Consider the following 21,210-nt stretch of genomic DNA (forward strand, 5'->3'; position numbering starts at 1 on the left):
GCCACATGAGGATATTTAAAATTAGCAAATGATGAGGCGGCCAGCCCAAACATCAAGTGCAGACAGTGTCTGCTAATATACTTTTCATTTGTAGCTGTTAGCAGTGATCTCTGTGACCGGTTGCTAGAGGAGAAGTACATAGATGAGCTTGCCGTTCCCCTTAAGGGCGAGCTAAGAGAGGTAGAGAAAAGGCAGGTTGTTGAATTGGAGAAGACAATCTGATTAAATCCAGCAAACACAGACAACCCAAGGTAACATTCAGGAATCAGAGTAAGAATTAGCCAGGCTGATAAGAGGAAGGGATGACAACCAGAGAAAGGGAGTGCATGGTTCAAACAGGGGCCATTTGCCCATGCCTAGCTGGTTCACAGCAGAATAACTAGACTGAGGATAACCATAGGAGAGGTATCGCTTTCATCTTATGCGGAAGCACATGATCCAGTACTTGAACTGAGAGTGAACTGGGATCCTCATTCTGCTTTGCTAAGAGCCCAACATCCTGAAATGAAACAGCAAATACAAGCAAGCACATACCACTGGCATCAAAATAAAGTTCAATAAAAATATAAGCAGAAAAAAGGGTTTGCCACCAATGAGATGCATCTCAAGGGGGGAAAAGCTAAATAATGAAAGTTCTAACATGTTAAAAGCACCCAGACAACACCTTGCTGTGCTGGCTTCAGGGTGTAAATTGAAGATTACAAAAGCTTGGGACTCACTGATTGATGCTTTGAGAGACAGAGTGAGAAGTGCCTTCTATTTTTGATCAGGGACAAGGGAAATGTGTGTCAATCTCTGTGTGAAGATGAAGAATACACTGAGACATCCAGAAAAAAACATGTAACACCAGTGACATTTAAAACTGTTCTTTTTCTGTGCCTAAGTACACGCTGGTGACCTCCTGGGTTTCCTGATAGCAGCAGAGCAGTCATACCCTCTCCATATCAGATCAATTCCTCTGTTGCACTCACCTAGGAACTGTGAAGAGCCAGGGTCAGTAGCTAACAATAGCCTTAGACTCATTGCTTGAGTCACAAATAAGTAGAATTTTGAATCATCTCTTACTTGCTTAATTTTTTTTCTTTTTACTCCTCCTCCTCACCCAGAGAGTACTTAATTACAAGAAGGAACCTCCATTCTCTGCTGAGTCAGATGCAGAAATCCAGCTCCTTCTCATCTTTGTAGCATGCAGTTCTAGGTGGACTTGAACATGAGCAATGGACTAATCCCGTGAATCTCCACAACCCACAGCAGACACAGCCTCCGTGTAAAACAGAGAGGAGTGGTGTCTCCACCCAACTCCAGTTCAGAAGTCTTCATTTTGTGGCCTCTTTCACCAACCACATTTCTTTAAACGTAATCAGGGCTAACCCCTCTAATTAGACTCGGATAGGCTACTTGAGCACTGGAAACAGATTCAGAAAGAATCCAGGGCTGTAAATAAATAACTGATTATGATCTCCCAGGGTGACTGGGGACCCACACATGCTTGTGCACACACCTTAGAGATCCTGGGTTATATACTAGTACATACTACTTCTTATCCTCTATTCATTTGATGAGTAAACATTCCTGAGGGGAAAGGAAGGAATCTTTTTGGGTTTCTCCCCTAATACCAACTGCCCCTGACAAGCCCTTGGGGTAACCACTGGTCAGTTACCATGTCCTGTGGATTTCTCCCATAGTTGCTCAATGAAGTACAAATTCTGCCTTCCTACCCCAATGATACTGCTCATAATGATCCAGTCACCATGATCTTCCATTTTGTCAAATCCTTTAATTTTCAGAGTTTTACTAGATGATCAGTAACCAGGAGTAATACACTTTTCTCTTGACTTCTCTTAGGTGTTTGTGTGGCTTCACCTTTGTGTTATAACTCTTAAGGTCTTAATGTTTTACTCTCTCTTTTCTTAAATATAAATCTATTTTATCCCCACCATCATATTTCATTTCCCATTCATAATTTCGGCTGTTTGGATTCCTTTTTTCTTTGATTAACTTAGCTAGAGATTTACTTATTAGTTATTTTTTCCCAAACAACCAACTCAGGTTTATTTTCATCCCATCATCTATTTTCTGGTATATTAATTATTGCTTTAATAATTTAGTATTTCTGTCTTCTAATTTTCTTAAAGTTCCTTTATTGTACTTTCCCTAACTTCTTTATATTTTTTCTTTGTTCTTTAATAATGAAAGCATTGAATGCTATAGATTCTTCTCTGAGTGCAGAAGAATATATTTCTTTACTTTTTATCTTCTCCAGTTTTTTATAGTTGTGTTTTAAACTCAATTTGTACAAATGCAAAGCCATTTCATATTTTTCCTCTTGTCTGATTAAGAAGAAAATTACATCTTTAAAAAAAAGAATTTAGTATGCCTCACACTCATTTCTGCTTTTGCTAACATAATTTGGAGATGCAGGTACAGGTCATTGTCTTGATTGTTCAGGTTTTATATTATGTTTTCTATTTTCAGTGGTCACCATTAGGCCTTCTATAATAAAGCTTCTCCATTCTTACTATCTTAACTTTTCTTTATTTTTATCACAGTTTGAGTAGATCTTTGAAGATTATTGTCAAAGTTCCTGGGTGGTATATTTTCTCAGTTCTTGAATATGCAGAAAAGCTCTTCAATTTTCTTCATATGAGACAGACCACCTTGATGAGAATAAAAATCTAAGTCACAATCCTAACCTCAAAACTCTAAACTTCTACTGTTCAATATATAGGCACTAACCACATGGGATTACTTACATTTAAGTTAATTAAAATTAAATAAAATGAAAATTTCAGCTCCCTAGGCACAATACTGACATATGGCTAATGGCTACCACACTCTATAGCACAGATACAGAGTAGTTCTGTTATCACAGGGAGTGCTACTGGACAGTATTAAGGCTAGACATTGATCCACTGCCTTCTAGAATTCAGAGAAGGTTGAAAATGCCTGTCTTTTACTCATTTACAGAATAAATTTTTTCTACCTACAGTTTATAGAATTTTTAAATGTTACTTTGTAATTATGTAGATTCAGTTTATAATATCAATTTGCACATGCAAAATGGTCTCAGTTCAGGAAAACTTTCTTCAATTACATCTTTAGAAATTGTTTTCTTTCCTCCCGCAATTCTAGCTTCTTCCGTTTGGGTTTCTGTTTCCTGTCCTTTTTTTCTTATATCATTTTCACCTTTGTTTCTTATTTTACCTTTTCAGGAAAGGTTCTCAAGTTAATCCTTCACAAAAATGAGTTTATTTCCTGTGTACCAAATTAAGTTTTGTGGGGTTTTTTCTGTAACTATATACATATATATATATTAATCTCACCGTTGTTTTATTAGTTCTTATAATTCCTTCTCATCAGATTCATCTACTTCTTGATCTCATCCTGCTGTCTGTTATTCTTTCTCTTTATTACTTTTACTTCCTGTTTCATAGAGACTATGTTTTCTTGATTTTAACTGGGAATTCCAAACAATGGTTGGAACTTTTTTTCCCAGGATCCTTCAATTGCTCATTTTCAGTGATAAGCAGTCTCTGTTCTTTTAAGTCTTCAGCAAGACACTTTTTTTTCACTATTTTTCCCATGGGCTCTATATTTTTATAGTTATCAACACTAATAAAAGAGAAAAATGGTAATTGGCGTACGAGCTACCCTTTTCATTGGCTAATCAGGGCTATATGCAAATTAACTGCCAACTAAGATTGGCAGTTAACTGCCAACAAGATGGCGGTTAATTTGCATATGTAGGCACAATGCAGGGAGGCGAAAGGGAAAGCAGGAAGAAGCCCCCTATCACTGACAGTGATCGGAAACCCAGGGGGGAGCTAAGAGCTGGGGGGCAGGGCAAAGGCGGCCCTGGGGCCGCCTTTGCCCTGCCCCCCAGCCATGATTGGAGAATCAGGTGCCTTTTCCGCCCTGGCCAGTGATAGCAGGAAGTAGGGGTGGAGCCAGCGATGGGAGCTAGGCACGGTCGAAGCTGGCAGTCCCAGGAGCTAGGGGTCCCTTGCCTGGGCCTAAAGCGAAGCCCACAATCATGGGGCCGCTGCAGCTGCGGGTCCCCGCTGCCCGGGCCGGACGCCTAGGCCAGAGGCGTCAGGCCTGGGCAAGGGGCCGATCCTGCGATTGGAGGGTGATGGGGGTCAATGCCTGAGGGCTCCCAGTATGTGAGAGGGGGCAGGCTGGGCTGAGGGACACTCCCCCCCACACACACCCAGTGCATGAATTTCGTGCACCGGGCCCCTAGTCCTTAAATAAGGTAAGAACAATAGAAAGCTTGTATTTAACTATAAGAGATTGCCTTTTGCTCACCTATTTTTCCTTGTTAGCTGCAAATATCTAAATCTCCAGCTGGAAGCCTGGGTGATAATGTTCATTGTCCAAAGTCCAATTCCAGGTTTTAACAGTCTCCTTCCTTATCCCCCACTACCTTGTGGTGACCCCATCTCCTAAGGTGTAACAATACACTGGCCACAATTCCTTACAGGCCCATGGTTTTCTAGGGCTTGCATCTCTAAATGATCGAAAGGGTAGCAGTCAGCTTGGGCAATGCTCAGGAAGTTTCCAGAAGCAGCAACTGTGTTGTAGAGCTGTGCCTCCACAATGTCTGGCAGGGGCAAGCTCTGGTCCTCCTTCTCATGACTCATCTCTTCTTCAGTTCACTGTTTCTGAGAAGGTGAATTAATTAGCAGATATCTGTAAAGAAAGGACTCACGCTCACTAACATCATTAATTCTCCAAAAATTAATTGCTGAGGTCAATTCTTCAACCCTCATTGGCATTGAAGGAACTTTCCTTTCAAACAATAGCTGGATATTGACAAAAGCCACATACAAGCATTGGGAAAAGCTGGAAAAGTGTCGAATATTCTCAGCATATGTGTTCATGGTGTAAATATGGAGGTGTTTACCAAAAAGTCACATATTTCTGTCTTGTGTGCTCTCCAGCTTCCTCCCCTCATTCTCTGTTTCCATGCATCTCAGCCAAGTTTGCTTATGGACTGAATGGCAAATTCCACTAGAGGTGTAAAGTCCTATCATTGCACACTCTTTTTATTCATGCACAGTAGTAAAAAATGCAGGGTCTGGAGTCAAACTAAGTTCTATCTAAATCACAGCTCATGTTTCACTAGCCTGCCCAGGTTCCTTAACGTCCTGGTCTTAGTTTTTCATCTATAAAATGGGGATACTAACAGGCCTGCCTTCAGAGGCCGGATGTCAGGCCATGAGATAATACAGGTCAGAATAATGCCTGGAAAACTATAAGCAATCAATCAGTATTAGTTACTCTTGTTGTTGTTATTATGTTGTGAGACAAGTACTTTTTCCTAGAAAATATATTCAGTGACTATTTAGTCAAGTATGCTTTCATTCAGGCAGTTATGATGGACTACTTGAAATAATGCTAGTGATCCAGGGTCATACATTTCTCAGCAGTGAGACCATGACACTTTTTATTTTTCCATTGATGCACTAGAAAATAGAAAATAAGAGCTCCAACTTTGAAACCAGTTGAATACAAAAGCCTCTCACTGGGACCATAATCATTATTTTATTTTAAATCATAAAAAAATTAAAGACAAGGAAAAATACCTTCCAATACTGACATCACATTCCTTGAACACACTGTAATTTTTTCCTTTTCTTTTGAATAAAATAACAAGTATTATGTTAATATATCCAAAGACAACCTGGAATGTGCACTTCGTGGGGAACAGCATTGCCAATGTTTGATCAGGATAGCAGGAAGCACACATCCTGCCACTCCGCTCCCAAAATAGAAAACCTATTTAGCACTTTGTAAAACATGCTAAATGAAGTTTGCTCTCTCCTGCAGATAGAGATTTTACTTCATTTTGTGCCAGCGAAATTTTTGAAAATTGCATGAGGAGAGAGCAATTTTTGGCACTTTGGCTAGGAGTACAAAATGTTAGCAAATGGTGCTGAAAGGATCTTAAGTGTAATGTTGGAATAATATTCACACAACACTGCCCGCATCTTCATTTTTAACCTATTTACATATTCACAGGAAAAAAATGCTTAGCAGTTATTTGTCTAAATGGGTCTATTTATGGGGGAAATGGCATTCACAATTTTTGAATGCATTAGTCAAGAAGGTTGCTGTGAATAACAATTCATAAAAAAATATATAATTTCAGCTATCATAGAAGAATGTGAAAGGATATAGGTGGAAGAATTCTGGACATCAGTATTAACTCTGGACACAGAAAGGAAAGGAAACGGAAAGGAAGAGAGAACCTCAGACTGGAAATTTCCACAGAGTAAGTAAGTGGACATTAAGCGAGCCACTAAAAAGATTGAACAGGACTGACAGAATTTCCAGAGTTCTAACAGGGCTCTCTTAATTTGTGACCATTTGATCAGTACAGAAGTCTCTCTACAATGGAAGTATGCTATCCATCTGCATAAAATACATATCATTACATTCATAATATACTTAACAGCTATCTTCCATGTCTATGGCACAGCAATAAAAACTGTGGCATATATGTAGAAGTCTCTATATATTTCTAACCCACAAAGAGATAATAATCAAGTTAGAGAGTGAATGCTGTATTCATGAAATACCAAACAGATACTTAGGAGATACAGAGAAGTGCCAACTTCTGGCACAGATTGGCTTATCCAAAAGCAGATGCTGAGATTGTGGGAATCTCTGCCTGTGGAAAGAAGGTGAAGGAAGTAGGATTGAGCAGAGTTCAACTGCAATTATTTTTGCCTGTCAGTTTTTTTGCAGAACACTGCGGGTAGAATTATAATTCAGGCCCGATAAAGCCTTGGCCTATCCAATGGGGGCACTAAAACTCATATTGGCCCTCAGAGTGGTCCTACATTAGGCACCAAAATGGTGAGTTTTATTAGCCCTGCCTGGATCAGTCATTGGATGTGGAAAAATCTTAAAGGGGTCTAACCTCCATAAAGATGCGTCTCAGCAGCTGAGGTGGGCTCTTCAGGGGCTGAGAACTGAAGACTCTGCTGGTGGCCCTCCTCAATGTTGGAGAGCAGCACATCTCAAGGGAGGCTCTGGGCAGTGCAGCTTCACGTTTACCATAATTCATTTGTGAGGCTCTTTGAGGACTTCTAATTAAAGCATCCGTTAATGAAGGTGAATTGATTTTTAGTAGAGAGATCTAACAATGGACTCATGTATCCATATGTTATAGTGTAGAGACAGCTTGTTAACTAATGTTTTTATTTAAATTAGAGATTAGAAAATGGATAAAAGACTTAAACGTAAGACGGGAAACCATAAAAATACTAGAGGAATCCACAGGCAGCGAAATCGCAAACATATGCCGAAGGAATTTCTTCTCTGATAATGCTCCTAGGGCAATGGAAACTAAAGAGAAAATAAACAAATGGGACTACATCAAAATAAAAAGCTTTTGCACAGCAAAGGAAACCATCAACAAAACAACAAGAAGACCCACTACATGGGAGAACATATTTGCCAATGATACCACCGATAAGGGTTTAATTTCCAACATTTACAGGGATCTCATGAAACTTAACAAAAGGAAGATAAACAATCCAATAAAAAAATGGGCAACGGACCTAGATAGACACTTTTCGAAAGAGGACATACAGAAGGCTGAAAGACATGTGAAAACATGCTCAAAGTCACTAATCATCCGAGAGATGCAAATCAAAATGACAATGCGTTATCATCTGACACCTGTCAGAATGGCTATCATCAACAAATCAACAAACAACAAGTGTTGGAGAGGATGTGGAGAAAAAGGAACCCTTCTGCACTGCTGGTGGGAATGCAGACTGGTGCAGCCACTGTGGAGAACAGTATGGAGTTTCCTCAAAAAACTAAAAATGGAACTCCCATTTGACCCAGTGATCCCACTACTAGGAATATATCCCAAGAAACCAGAAACGCCAATCAGAAAGGATATATGCACCTCTATGTTCATAGCAGCACAATTCACCATAGCTAAGATTTGGAAACAGCCTAAGTGCCCATCAGCAGATGACTGGATTAGAAAACTGTGGTACATATACACAATGGAATACTATGCTGCGGTAAAAAAAAAGGAACTCTTGCCTTTTGCAACAGCATGGATGGAACTGGAGAGCATTATGCTAAGTGAAATAAGCCAGTCAGAGAAAGATAAATACCACATGATCTCACTCATTTGTGGATTATAGAGAACAACATAGACTGATGAAAAGGGACAGACCCAAAGACTGAGAAACAGCAATCAGACTATCAATCCCCAGAAGGAAAGTAGGGGAGGGCGGGGGTAAGGGGAAGAGATCAACCGAAGGACTTGTATACATGTATATAAGCCAAACCAATGGACATGGACAACAGGGGGATGGGAGCATGAGTGTGCCGGGGGGTGGGGGGAGGGGGATAGGTTGGGGGTAATGGGGGGGATGAGGACATTTGTAATACCTTAACTAATAATAAAAAAAATATATTAAATAACTCAACCAATGCTTTAATAAAAAAAAAATAATAAAAGTTAAATTTTAAAATTAAAAAAAAATAAATTAGAGGTTAGAAAACTAAGATAATTTTTTGAAGGACAACAAAATATTCAGATAAAAATATTCTCCAAACTATGAAAAAGTCACAAAATCATTTAAAAAAAAAGAAAAAAGATTTTCGCCCTAACCGGTTTGGCTCAGTGGATAGAGCATCAGCCTGCGGACTCAAGGGTCCCAGGTTTGATTCAGGTCAAGGGCATGTACCTTGGTTGTGGGCACATCCCCAATAGGGAGTGTGCAGGAGGCAGCTGGATCAATGTTTCTCTCTCATCGATGTTTCTAACTCTCTATCCCTCTCCCTTCCTCTCTGTAAAAAATTAATAAAATCTGTTTAAAAAATAAAAAATAAAATAAATAAACTGAGTTCTAATTCTAAAAAAAAATAAAAATAATAAATAAATAAATAAAAAATAAAATAAAATAAAAAGATTTTCTGGTCAATGGTAGCTGCTTGGTTATACAATAAAATTATCACAAACAAAGCTGTGAGTTTTCTCCTGAGGAAAGAGGCCACCAAATCTCCACACTCAATCATCTTTCTGGCCTTTAGTGAAACATACAGTTGGTACAGTATTGTGAGAGCAGTTAGTTTTATCTTTTGTAATGTAAGATGGCCAATCTCAACCAACTTGGTGCCATAGAAATGCCCATATCCTTTTTCTTAAACACAAGAAGGAACCTCCATTCTCTGCTGAGTCAGATGCAGAAATCCAGCTCCTTCTCATCTTTGTAGCATGCAGTTCTAGGTGGACTTGAACATGAGCAATGGACTAATCCCGTGAATCTCCACAACCCACAGACACAGCCTCCGTGTAAAACAGAGAGGAGTGGTGTAAATCTTCACCAAAAAAAATGTTTTTAGAGAGAGAAATGGGGGAACAGGAGAGAGAGAGAGAGAGAGAGAGAGAGAGAGAGAGAGAGAGAGAGAGAGACTACTGTGAGAGAGAGAAATCAATTAGTTGCCTCTCGTATGGTCCCTGACCAGACAGAACCCACAGCCTAGGTATATGCCCTGACCAGGAATCACACCTGCAACCTTTTGTTGTATGGAATACTGCTCTAACCGACTGAGTCACCCAGCCAGGGCTACCCATATCCTTTTTAATTACATCCAGCTCTACCCTGCATAAAGGCAATACCAAGAGCACACATGTAAGTGGAGCTTCTGCAGATCACTCTGTGCCATATATTCCATTGTACCATTTAGCCCCAGTGTTCATTCCTTAAGAAGAGTCAGATTCAACTAAAATTGTACCAAGTACTAATCCTGTGTCCTCTCACAACTGCCTGCTTTGATGCCACCAGCACTGTGTGTAGTAAATAGTATTCCTATTTCCAATTTTCAGATGAGGAGACCAAAGATGAAAAAGGTTTGGAGATCTAAATTTAAAATTGTTGGGGGTTTTGTGTGCACATGTGTGTGTGTGTTTTGAGTTGTTTGTTTGTTTGTTTGTATTTTTAGTAAACAGCAGATAGATTTGAACATAGAACTGTGACTCCAAATCCATCCTTTTTTCCATTATGTATCTGATCCATCTTCCTAACACGGTCCATCCTGTGTGTTTTCTGTAACCTGGCAGTTCCATGAAATATTACTAATATTTCCAAAAAAAAAATATTCTGTGGTCAAACAAATTTGGAAATCACTAAACTAAACAAAGAGTTTTTTGTAAGCACAGGGAGTCTCGAACATGTTCATGCTAATGTGCATTGTGAATCTATAAACAGCTCAAAGGCAGAGGTTTCCATAACTGACTGGACCACAAAAATATTTTTCCTATGGTCATCATGCAAAACTAAGGATCCACAAAACAAACGGTGGAACACTCTGCTACACAAGACTCCGTGCAGTCCTCATTCACCAGCTGTCAGAAAGTCCTCACTGGCCTGGCATGTTACATTACTGCCAAGCTGGTGAGAAGATTACAACCTCCTAGGCAAGCTCTGCAGGCAGTGAGGGAGACACCTTGCCGGCAAGTCCCACATCTGACTGGGTTGTGCTGATCCGTTGTCAGGAGGCACAGCCATTTGGGGAGACTGAGTTCAGGACTTTTCCCATGAAAGGATAGAAAGATTTCAAATACTGAAGAAAAACAACAATTGTAACAATAACAACACTGTAGGGTTGTTCTGAAAGGTATTACTTAGAATTCCAATGAAAACCACTGTTTTCTAAATAAAAAAAAATGGAAGGACTCATACACTCAGAACTACACACACACTCAAAACTACAAATAAGATGTAATATTCTCACCATGTATAAAACTGGCCTGACAGCTATAATCATTTCAAAATACATAAATTTCTGCTTTGTTTGTTTTCTCTGTTTTTTAGGGAATGACCTGTTTTTAATTTTTTGGTATAAAGCTATTCTCATCTATGCAATTTGATAGCAACTGCTTCCCAGAGTTAGTCTGGCAGTAAGTTTGCCTCTACGGTGTGTTCAGGTGTGAGGTTCTAGGGTTTATGTTTCCATTTGAGTGTTGCCTTTGGACTTCAATGCCTCTGGGTTACTAGGACTGAGAGGAAAGCAGTTACTCATGGAGAAAAATGAAAGGTGGGTGGGATGAATAACAGCAAAATCAGGAATCTAAGATGCCACAGTCTCCAGGTCCATCAGAAGAACAGCATCAAGCAGCATGTGGGTGGCAAGTCAAGAATTGGTTTTTATTAGTATTGCCATAAATTTCCTAAACCTCGAAGGAAATGTCACCTCTGTGGCCACAGTGGTAATAAACCAGGAATCAAGAGAACGTAAAATTCCACACTGGAAAAGGTGTTAGGCTCTTCCTTTAAGAATCCTATTTTAAAAACTATTTTATATACATATAATTTTCCATGCCTTATTAAAATGGCAGATGATATTTTTTTCAAAGATAAGATATTGTTACTTAAAATAAGTATCCTATCTAATAAAAGAGAAAAATGGTAATTGGCGTACAACGATACCCTTTTCATTGGCTAATCAGGGCTATATGCAAATTAACTGCCAACTATGATTGGCAGTTAACTGCCAACAAGATGTCGGCTAATTTGCATATGTAGGCACAATGCAGGGAGGCGAAAGGGAAAGCAGGAAGAAGCCCCCTGCCACTGACAGTGATCAGAAACCCAGGGGGCGGCTAAGAGCTGGGGGGCAGGGCAAAGGCGGCCCTGGGGCCGCCTTTGCCCTGCCCCCCAGCCATGATCGGAGAATCAGGCACCTTTGCCGCCCTGGCCAGTGATAGCAGGAAGTAGGGGTGGAGCCAGCGATGGGAGCTGGACACGGTCGAAGCTGGCAGTCCCAGGAGCTAGGGGTCCCTTGCCTGGGCCTAAAGCGGAGCCCACGATCGCGGGGCCGCTGCCGCTGCGGGTCCCCGCTGCCCGGGCCGGACGCCTAGGCCAGAGGCATTAGGCCTGGGCAAGGGCGGAGCCTGCAACCGCGGGGAGCTGGGGGTCCCCTGCCCAGGCCTGACACCTCTGTCGGAGGCCTCAGGCCTGGTCAAGGGGCCAATCCGGTGATTGGTGATCGGAGGGTGATGAGGGTCAACTCCTCTGGCCGAGGCATCAGGCCTGGGCGGGGGGCGGAGCCGGGGATTGGGGGGATATGATGGTCCCCTTGCCCAGGCCTGAAGCCTGGGTCAGAGGCGTCAGGCTTGGGCGGGGGGTGGAGCAAGCGATCAGAGGGAGATGGGGGTCCCCTGCCCAGGCATGATTCCTGGGCCAGAGGCCTCAGGCCTGAGCGGGGGCCAGAGCCAGTGATCGGGGGGAGATGGGGGTCCCCTGTCCAAGCCTGACACCTCTGTCAGAGGCGTCAGGCCTGGGCAAGGGGCCAATCCTGCGATTGGAGGGTGATGGGGGTCAACGCCTGAGGGCTCCCAGTATGTGAGAGGGGGCAGGCTGGACTGAGGGACACTCCCCTCCCCACACACACCCAGTGCACCAATTTCGTGCACCGGGCCCCTAGTAAGATAATAATTGAGGAGGTCTTTCTGGAATATCAAATGGAATTCATGTTAGGTGGACTTGAGAGAAAAAACCATAGACATAGTCAAGAACCAGATCATAGGGGAAGCCAGAGTCTCTGCTCATGAATAATAACTCATATGATCATCAAGAGGAAAAAAGAAATTTCAACATGATGAAGAATAAGATGACAAAAGGGTTTTACGATGCAAAAAGATGGGTCAAGAGTCTCAGCTCCTGGCCTTTGGTTTCCCAAACCTCCTAGTCGCCACTCCTTTAACCAAAGTAGCCCATTCCTACTGCCTAAGCATTCTTCTCTCCCAGCTTGGCTCATTTCTCCAAGCTTCACTCCCTTGCCTGACCATCACTGCTTCCACCAAATTCCCTCTTGCTGCTTCTGATATACTGAACACATCAACCCCCAAACCCATCCTGACTTCCCGAGCCCACCTGGTCTGTCACTGACCATCCAAATCCTAGCATGACAGTTTAATCCCCATGTCCATCCTCCCCTGGCCTAATTAATTTTGCATTTCAGCAGCTTCCATGAAAAATTATGCTTTCTTTAGTCTTCAAGAGTCAGTTTAGACTTAGTAAAATAAAAGCAGGATTCTTTCATCTAAGTGCAGGATTAGTGTTTAGAAATCTATCTTTATACATCAAAAATAATCTATATTTATTTAGTTAGTGATGTTAGGTGAATTGGAAAAAATAACCCCTGAATCCCATAAAATCTGTGAGAATGGGATGAACAGAATGCTATACTTTAGCACTTTTAACATACACGTTCTTCAACTGTTGGGGCTGATGTAGCCCAGATGAGGAATGCACATGTTATAAATATATTACATATAAAAATAAATTTTAAAAAATATAAAATATATAAGTTGGGCTTATTTATAAGTTGGGTGAATTTATAAATTGGGCTGTAGCTGTGACTACAAAAATATGCAGTCCACAGTATAAAATTGTGATTATATACCTTAAAGAAATATTGTCTTTAAGTCCTGAAAAATATGAAACATCTGTTATTCATCTCCACAGAGACAAGAAAGTTAAATGGCAGGAAGAAAATTTAAATTGGATGCATGGAAGAATAGCGAGAATGGTTAAACCAAAAGCAGGTTAGAGCAACCTTTCCATCTCACCAATGACAGGAACATTTTTCCTTAGATGACTTTAGAAATGTCACTTATAGACTTGAAGCTATCTCAGGGCCATGGAGATGATTCTAAATTGGGGTTGGCTTATACTTGTAGGGGCTGTATTTCAAATGGAAATTTCCACTGCAGACAGAGATTCATCTTAGGAAAAAGGTACTTGCTGAGATGAATGAACGTCACAAAACTAAATCTCAGACATCTTTCCGTTTGTGTGACCCTATATGTTAGCATTTTTATGAGGCTTTGATGCCACTCTTTCATATTTTGGCTCAGGCTATATCTACCCTAAACTAAGTACAAGAGGGATCAAAATCTAGGGAAAGGAGAACCATCTCTCTTGAGTCCCATCTCTTGTGAGAGGGGAGCTCCCAGCTTCCCCACTCACTGCTGTAATCAAACAAGGAACTGCAAATTCTTTAGGGCCACACCCCAAGTGGGTTTTCTCAGTTGGCTGGAAAACCTCAAAGGTAAGGATTTAATTAGGAATTTAACTTTGGCTTCGAAAAAGAAGTCACAATATCTAGGTATTTCAAACAAGGGAGAAGTCGAGCCACTCACAAAAGAGTTTCCTGCTGAAAATTCTTTAGTGGCAACCAATGTGTCTCACTAATTGGGGTGATGGCCAAGAGGACCGTCAATGGCCAGCCCTTTGCCCAGGGTGGCTGCTTCTACTAGGAATGGCAATATGCCCTTTTTGTGCACTCTGAAAGGCGCCCTATGGGGAGGCCTGAGGAGCTACTGGCTGCCTTTGTGGAGAGGGGAGGTCTGGGCAAGCCTCCGGACAGCAGGGCTCAGCAGCCACCTGCTGACAGGGCCTTTCTTCCTCATAAACTAGTCCAGGGGATTCCATTAGAGAAAGTGCTGCTTCAAGCAAGCCATGGCCACCTTTAATGATTTCCAGGGAAGGAAATGAGTCTCCCAAATCAATTATGACACTCAATTAGGTTATTTAGGCTGATGGATCCCAAGTGAAATCAGAGGATGCTATGTGTGATTCAATGGAGTGCAACACTCCCGGCTTCAGGGCCCAGGGATTGCCATGTTCACATTTTGCTAATACTCCCTTTGTACCTTTGTAAATACAATGATTGGTGCCAGCCTAGTCCTGGGCACATAGTGGACACCCACTAAAAAAAAATAAAAGGCTCAGTATAAAATCTCAATGCCTGTCTTTTCTCTGGGTTTGGTTAGTATCTAAGCACCCACTTGGATGGCCAGGAATGCTTGATGTACATATTTTACATAATAAAAAATGCTGAACATCTCTAATGTACAGTCCTTTCATTTCTTTATTGATTCAAATGGTTAAACCACGTGGATGTTTTTCAACAATAATAATTTGTTCTTATGTGAACACATGCCCTCTAAGAAAGAGAGCGTGTAAAAAGAAGTAAAGGTTAAATTCATATGCAGTTCCTAGGAGACAGGACCCATAAGTTGTCTCTATGTTAGACAGTGACCCAGAAATGGGGCAGAGTCTCTGTGTACAAGTGTGGTTGAAGAGACCAGCTTATCAACAAGCTGGTGTTTCCTAAAGCACAATGGGCTTTCCCTAATGCACAACATGAAGAGTCTCTGTTGTCCTAAAGCCCTTTTGGACTCCCTCCCCCAGCCTCGGGTCCTGACACTGAGCCCTGCCGCCAAAGGTCTTACCATTTCAGGGGTGCTCTGATTGGTGGAAAGCACCCAGCTAAGGTTGCAACAAAGTGACTAAAACCCACCCAGAGCCCCTCTCTCCACGCCATGTTCTCTGCTCACTAAATCAAATACCCCATATCCTCCTGAAGGGGCCGCTCTTTTCTAATTTGCACAAAGGTACCATTCCATCTAGCAGAGGCCTGGTAGCTGTGTCTAGTTGCATCAGTGTAGCTGTCTCTGACCCACTTCTAACAATACAGCAATTTCATTAAAAATGGTTGGTAGTGGACACAGACACCAGGGAAGTGAGGGCATGTGCGGGGGGAGAGGGTGTACAATGGGGGAGATAAAGACACATATGTAATACCTTAATCAATAAAGAAAGAAAAAAATGGTTGGTAGGCCCTCGCCAATGTGGTTCAGTTGGTTGGATGTCATCTCCTGAGTTGGTTGGGCATTGTTTCCTGCACCGAATGGTTTTGGGTTGGATTCCTAATCAGGGCACATGCCTGGGTTGCAGGCTCGATCCCCAGTAGGGGGCGAGCAGGAGGCAGCCAATCAATGATTCTCTCTCATCATTGATATTTCTATCTTTCTCTCCCTCTCCCTTCTCTGAAATCAGTAAAAATATTTAAAAATACATAAAATCCAACTCTATGTTACTTATAAGCAGTACAATAAAAACATACCTAACGACATGGAACAACGTAAAATGAAAGTATAAGAAAAAGAAAATGATGTTTCACTATGCAAATACTAATTAAAAGAGTTGGAATAGTCATAATAATAGAGAATAAGATAGAGTTTGAGACAAAAAAACAACAACACATTCTTATGGCTAGAGAGCATCCCAACATAATGACAAAAGTTTCAACTCCCAAGGAAGATATAACAGTTCTAAAAATGCATATCCTATTTAATAAAAGAGAAACATGGTAATTAGCGTACAACCGCTACCCTTCCCATTGGCTAATCAGGGCGATATGCAAATTAACTGCCAGCCAAGATGGCGGCCGACAGCCAGGCAGCTTGAAACTAACATGAGGCTTGCTTGCTTCAGTGACGGAGGACTCCAACATTCCCCACCTGCCTTGCCGGCCTCTGAGCCTGCAGTTTAAGAAACATTGTAACAAATATAGAAGCTAAACAAAACCCCAGAAACCTGCTTTCAGCGAGCCCGGGATCTCAGAGCTGGAGTTATACATTCTTTCGATTATAGAACACAAACAAACCAGATACCTGCTTTCAGCAACGGAGGCCTAAGAGCTGGAGCCTCAGAGCTAAAGCTGGCCCAGAATTAAAAAAGAAAAAAGAAAAAAAGGAGCGGTTGGGAGCTTCAGTCAGCCTGAAAACAGCCCTCAGCCCCTCACCCAGACTGGCCAGGCACCCCAGTGGGGCCCCCCACCCTGAAGGGTGTGTGACCAGCTGCAAACAGCCATCATCCCCTCACCCAGGCTGGCCAGGCACCCCAGTGAGGACCCCTACCCTGATCCAGGACACCCTTCAGGGCAAACCAGCCGGCCCCCACCCGTGCACCAGGCCTCATCCTATATAGTAAAAGGGTAATATGCCTCCCAGCACCGGGATCAGCGGAACTGAGAGGCCTCCCAGCACCAGGATCAGTGGAGCCACGAGGCCTCCCAGCACCGGGATCAGCGTGACAGGGGGCAGCGCCCAAACCCCCTGATCGCCCTGCGGCTCTGTGTGTGACAGGGGGCGGGGCCACAACCTCCTTATCCGCCCTGCTCTGTTCGTGACAGGGGAAGGCGCCCCAACCCCCTGATCAGCCCTGCTCTGTGCCTGATAGGGGGGAGCTCCCCAACCCCCTGATCGCCCTGCGGCTCTGTGTGTGACAGGGTGTGGCGCCCCAACCCCCCCACCCCACAGGCCCTGCTCTGTGTGTGACGGGGTAGAGCCATAACTTCCCCATAGGCCCTGCCCTGAGTGTGAGAGTGGCGGCGCCCCAACCCCCTGATCGGCCCTGCTCAGTGGGTGATAGAGGGTGGCGCCCCAACCCCCTGATCCGCTCTGCCCTGAGTGTGACAGGGGGTGGTGCCCCAACTCCCCTATCGGCCCTACTCTGTGAGTGACGGGAGGGGGGGAGCGCCTCAACCCCCTGATCGGCCCTACTCTGTGCATGACAGGGGGGAGTTCCCCAACCCCCCGATTGACCCTGCTCTGTGCATGACAGGGTATGGAGCCCCAACCCCCCTGATGGGCCCTGCTGTGTGCGTGACAGGGGGTGGCGCCGCAACCTCCCCATCGACCCTGCCTTGAGTGTGACAGGGGGCAGTGCCCCAACCCCCCCAATCGGCCCTACCCTGAGTGTGACTGAGGGTGGCATTGCAACCTCCCAATCTGCCCTGCTCTGTGCATGACAGGGGAAGGCGCCCCAACTCCCCAATCGGCCCTGCTCTGAGCCCGACCAGGGGCTGCACCTAGGGATTGGGCCTGCCCTCTGCCACCCGGGAGCAGGCCTAAGCCAGCAGGTCGTTATCTCCCGAGGGGTCCCAGACTGCAAGAGGGCACAGGCCGGGCTGAGGAACCCCCCTCGCCCCCCCCCCTCGCGCACAAATTTTTGTGCACCAGGCCTCTAGTCTATATATATAAAAGCCTAAACAACCAATCAACCATTTGACTGGTTGCTATGATGCACACTGACCACCAGGGGGCAGATGCTCAACACAGGAGCTGCCCCCTGGTGGTCAGTGCACTCCCACAGCAGGAGCACCGCTCAGCTGACTGACGGACACCAGACGCTGGGCTCATGGCTGGCAAGCGCAGCTGCGGTGGTGCGAGCCTCTCCCGCCTCCACAGAAGCGTGCTACTGAACTGCAGTGGCAGCAGGCGCAGTGGGGCCAGGATGAGCAGGAAAAGCAGGAGTGTCACCTGGCCTGGGCTCCTCCCCTGCCACCTGCCACTTCATGCACTACTATATCCCCTTAGGGGTCCAAGATTGCGAGAGGGTGCAGGCCAGGCTGAGGGGCCCCACCAGTGCACAAATCTGTGCACCGGGCCTCTAGTAACTAATAAAATAGCTTCAAATGATATAAATCTAAAGTTGATAGAACCATAGAGAGAAATGGACAAATCCTTTCTCTGAGTGGGGAATTTAGACACACCTCTTTCCATTTTTGATAGGACTAAAAGATGAAAAGGAAAAAAGAACTAGTAGAGATATAGTTGCACTTTGTTGTGCAATAACTTTATTTTTTTTAATCAGAAATATGAATAACTGCCACTCTGAGCATAAGGACTTGATCTAATCCCAGTAAAAAGGAAAGGAACTTAATGTTTTATCTAGCTGAGAAGCCTCATTGTGGTTGTATAATTTACACTAGGCATTTAAAAAATTTTAAACTATTTAGAGATCTACTATATTACTAACTCAATTTTATCCACTGATCTAGTGAAACCAACATACTTATTAAAAGAGATGATTTGGATAACATAATTCATAAATTTGATTTAACAAACATGTAGAGAAATCTGAATCTAATAACTTAAAAATATATATTCTTCCAAAGAACTCATGAAATATTTATGAAAACTGATCAAATATAGGCCATAGAGTAATTATCAAGAAGTTTCTAACAAATGATACCTGACCACCACAGAATTAAATTTAAAATCAATATATAAAAGTAAAAATTCAATTGCATGTCTATACTGTATACAGAAATATAAAAATGTAATTACCAAAAAAGTTATTCTATTTCATTTCAAAGGAACCTAGGGATAAGTAATACTAGCAGCAAATACTTATATATTTTTTATCATTTCTCAGACATGTTTCTATTTGCTTTACATATTAATTTATTTACTATTAACAATAGCCCTTTGAAGTAAGCATAATTATTATCCCCATTTTAAAGATGAAGAAACTGAGGCACAGAGAGGTTACATAAGTTTACACAATTGTGTAAATGGCAGGATTCAAACCCAGTCCTTCCAGTGCCAGATTCCATACTCTTAGCCTTTACTCTTAACTACTTCTCAAAAGACATGCAAGATTTTTCTGGGGAAACCCATAAAGCTTTATTGAAAGACATTCAGACCTAATAAATCAATGGAAATGCCACATTCCTGATTAGAAGGAATCCAAATCATTAAGATATCAATTCTCCCCCCAATTTTTTCCTTAAATTCAATGCAATTTCAATCAAATCTGAACAAGTTGCTTCTAGGAATTCAACAGAGTGATGCTAAAATTTATATTAAAAGAACAAACAGTCAATGCTAAGATATTCCTGGAGAAGAAAAATAAGATGAGATAACTTGTCCCATCAGATATAAAGACTTATTATATACTGCATTAATGTGGTGCTGGCACAGATATAGATAAATTTGACCAAAGGAACTGAACTTAACTTCTGCTGTCACTTTGTTGCTACCATCTACTTGGCTACACAGAGCTTTCAACTTGTGGAACAATCGTTCCCTCAGAAATGATGAATGATTTTTGATGAATAATTTTTACCTTTATACTCAAAGGTAGTCAGACACCAATTCCTGCAATTCTAATTAAGTCTATTGGTATAGTTAATGTGGCCAGTTCCAATTTAGAATATGGAACTCAAAGGCTCTTATACAGAGGGTGCCATATAATTTTTTGGCCAAATCAGGATACCTTTGAGAATGAGAGGGAACATTATCTGTAAATAAATTATACCTGTCAGACCAGGACAGTCATCCTACTTTCATTCAGTTCTGTGATCTTTTAATAATCAGTCTGCTCTATCAATTACGTCAATTATTTCTAGGCCAAATGATACCTTTAAAAATTATTGGTCAGAATGATTTAAAGATCACAATACATATCTTTTTATGATAAGTCCACCTTGACAATTACACTAACTAGTTAGTCAACAACCATGATTGAGCTGTGATACTTGAGACAATCACTCTGCCCATAAAGCATGGGCAGTGGGATTAGAGTATTGGATTCAAATCCCTTCTCCGTCCCATGTATCCTTGTGACTCGGGGTCTGAGTCTCAGTTTACACATTTATAAAATGTAAAACCTATATTTCAGGGCTGTAGTAAAGAATGAACAAGGTAAATATAAAAAGCATACGTAACTCGCAGCCCATAGTAAGTACTAAATAAAGAGTAGATGCACTATAGTTATTATTTATATTAACATGATGATTCTTATTACCTGGTACCACTGGTTTCAATGGAATGGTATTTATTGCTTTACTCTCTAAAAAATAGTTTGAATGTTTCCACTGAAACCCATTTTTTGAGCCTTAACCCTAAAGCAGTATAGCCCAATCCCCGTGATGCCTAAGGTTTGCTTCCAGAACTTCAGACTAGTGCCCAGAGACAAAACCCGCTTCTGCTATGCTCTGCCTCCGGAAGAACTAATCGTTTTCTCAATGCAAAGCCTATCTATACCCACCCATTCAAATCCCTGCAGAACACTCACCTTGGGGTATTTCCCGATCACTGTGTGGCCCACAAGAAGTATGCTTTCTCTGTCTCCAAGTCTCCAATCCTCTCCTCCCTGGTCCATCTTGCTATATCTATGGCAAACCATATGACGACTTCTGCCAAATAAAAAGCATAATGTTAATACATTGATTTGTTCATCATAAACTCAACACAATTGGTTTAAAAGTTTGGGCTCCAGGTTGAGGCAAACCTTCCCAGTTTCCTAAAAGGGACCCCAGCCTAACCCAAAGCCACAAACATGTTGGGGCCAGAACCCTCACTTATACCAATCGTTGCATAATCAACATAGATAAGGAAGCATAATTCCCTTGAAAGATTTTCAAGGTCCTCCTTAAAGTGTGTTTCCCTCACTACTGTGGTTCTAAACTATGGCCACAGCCTCAAGACCAAATTACAGCCTTTGGCAGCCGGTTTCAGTCTGGTGGTTACAGCAATGAATTTGGAGTCAAGAATCCTGGAGTCTCAGCCAACTATTCTCTGGGTAACCA

The 21,210-nt window shown here is 42.3% G+C and overlaps 1 long non-coding RNA gene across 1 annotated transcript in view; it reads right to left on the reverse strand.

Moving 5' to 3' along the window:
• Nucleotides 1-20,814, reverse strand: part of LOC132211494 (uncharacterized) — a 160,265-nt gene extending 139,451 nt beyond the window's left edge. The window contains exon 1 of the long non-coding RNA XR_009447458.1: nt 20,697-20,814. This is a non-coding gene — a long non-coding RNA (uncharacterized LOC132211494). The remainder of the gene's footprint in view (nt 1-20,696) is intronic.
• Between the last annotated feature and the right edge of the window lie 396 nt (nt 20,815-21,210).

Source organism: Myotis daubentonii, chromosome 10 (genome assembly GCF_963259705.1).
Source record: "Myotis daubentonii chromosome 10, mMyoDau2.1, whole genome shotgun sequence".
Classification (NCBI taxonomy): Eukaryota; Metazoa; Chordata; class Mammalia; order Chiroptera; family Vespertilionidae; genus Myotis; species Myotis daubentonii.